Below are 1,945 nucleotides of genomic sequence, written 5' to 3'. Positions count from 1 at the left end.
TCTCAGCGAAACTGAAATGCACTGATTAGTTACTCTGACTGACCAGCAGGCCCCTAGACTCCTTTCCCCTGCTTCCACAGTACAGGGATGAGAGTGGGGCATTGTTGTCTCCAGCTTTTATGTGGGTACTGGAGATTGACCTCAGGTCCTCATACGTGGCTAGTGCTTTATCAGCTTAGCCATTTCCCCAGCCTCTCTTGTCCTTGACAGTTTTAATGACTGACAATTTTTGGAGAAGGTCTCCTGGTTTAGATGTGTCTGTGTTTTTCTATGATTAGGATGAGAGTCTACTTTTCTTGGCAAGGATTTTTTTTTTTACTTCAAAATGAATTGATTGTTTGTGTGCATAAGAGAACTTATGCCACTAGAGCAGAGGCCATGGATGACTCATAATTCCAATTGGGTAGGAGGACCTGCTTAACCTTATAGTAACGAGCCAGCTGGTGACCCAGAGGCAACTGGTGAATTCCGCTCTGTTTCACCACCAGGCGCCATTTAGCACCCTCATCCTTTCTGGTCCTCTCAGGATGCTTTCGGACAACAACCACTTTCTTAATCAAATGGTAGAGATTCTCAGGGATATCAGGGCAAGGCCTTTGGAAACAAGGATTCTCAAGATTTTATTACCAGTCCAGAAAACAGAGCTGTGCCGTACCACGTGAGTCCCTCAGGATCTCACCTGTTTGGGAGGGAGTCAGGCCTTTTATGGCCAGCTTGCAAATCTGTTCCTTCACGTTGTCAGATATCAGTTTCAGTCACGTGGGGGTGCTAGGGCTGTAGGGCAGCTGTGACTGAAGCAGGCCCTTCCCGGGAGCCTGCATGTGAACCATGATGGTGGAGGTCCACAGTTTTACATATGGAGGAAGTGATGCTGTTGATCTGTTTTGCAGTTTTATCATTGGGTTCCATTGGTTTCTGCCTTTCTTTTAGGTTATTATTATTAGGTTATTATTTTAACTCTGGCAGCTGACCATGTCTTGGGGAAGATAATTCCAAAATTACATAGGCTTTTTCTCTCCAAGCTTCTGTCTGCTAATTTTACATATTTTAGTCAGTCTTACCCGAAACAGTGCTCTTTTAGTTTTTTTTTAAATGAATCAGTAAATAAATAGAAAATACTGAAATAGTATAGTAAGAGTCAGGGTTTTAATTCAAAATGTTTGAAAGGGCCTCCCTTCCAAGCCCTTATTTATGCCATGCTAGGTATTCAGCCCAGAGCCTCACTCATGCTGGACAGATAGTCTGCCACTGAGCCACCTCCCCAGCCACTGAGAGCAGCTTCTCAAGTTAGTAATCCGTATCACCTTTTACTTCCCCACGTGACCTGACACCCTAGCTTCACATGCATGAGCTTTGGCAGGGCAAGCACTGCTGCTTCCTTATTTTTTATTAATTAAAAATTCAGTAAGCTATAACTACATCATTCCCTCTTCCTTTTTCTCCCTCCAGTCCCTTCAGTTGCTCCCTCTCAAAATCATGGCCTATTGTAGTATGGGGGCTGGCTTGTTGGGGTTTCTGTCCCTCCCAGTACCCCAACAGCCGGCAAGCAACAAAGAAAATCACACACAAGACTCCATAAGGTTATAAACTGATTGGTCCATTAGGTCAGGCTTCTTGTTAACTCTTATAACTTATATTAACCCATTATTCTCATCTATGTTAGCCACATGGGTTCAGTACCTTTCTCGGTGTGACAGCTTACATGTTGCCTCTTCGGTGGTCTGTACAGGAATGGCTGAGAGAGAGCTTCTGCTTCCAGAATACTCCCAGTCTCTTTGTTCCACCCTACTTCCTGTCTGGCTTTCCCGCCTATACTGCCTGCCTGGCCAATCAGCGTTTTATTAAAATATGATTGACAGAATACAGATAATTCTCCCACACCATTTCCCTCTTTTTTTTTTTAAACAAAGGAAAATACCCATAGTCCATTTGTTGGGAATGTGGG

The 1,945-nt window shown here is 44.0% G+C and overlaps 1 pseudogene; it reads right to left on the bottom strand.

The window, feature by feature from the left end:
- Positions 1 to 356: 356 nt before the first annotated feature.
- LOC125412460 (small ribosomal subunit protein uS15 pseudogene) lies at positions 357 to 830 on the bottom strand (annotated as a pseudogene).
- Positions 831 to 1,945: the final 1,115 nt, after the last annotated feature.

This window comes from Myodes glareolus, chromosome 3 (assembly GCF_982192425.1).
Source record: "Myodes glareolus chromosome 3, mMyoGla1.1, whole genome shotgun sequence".
In the NCBI taxonomy this organism is placed as follows: Eukaryota; Metazoa; Chordata; class Mammalia; order Rodentia; family Cricetidae; genus Myodes; species Myodes glareolus.
This window is presented reverse-complemented; position numbering and strand designations above follow the sequence as displayed.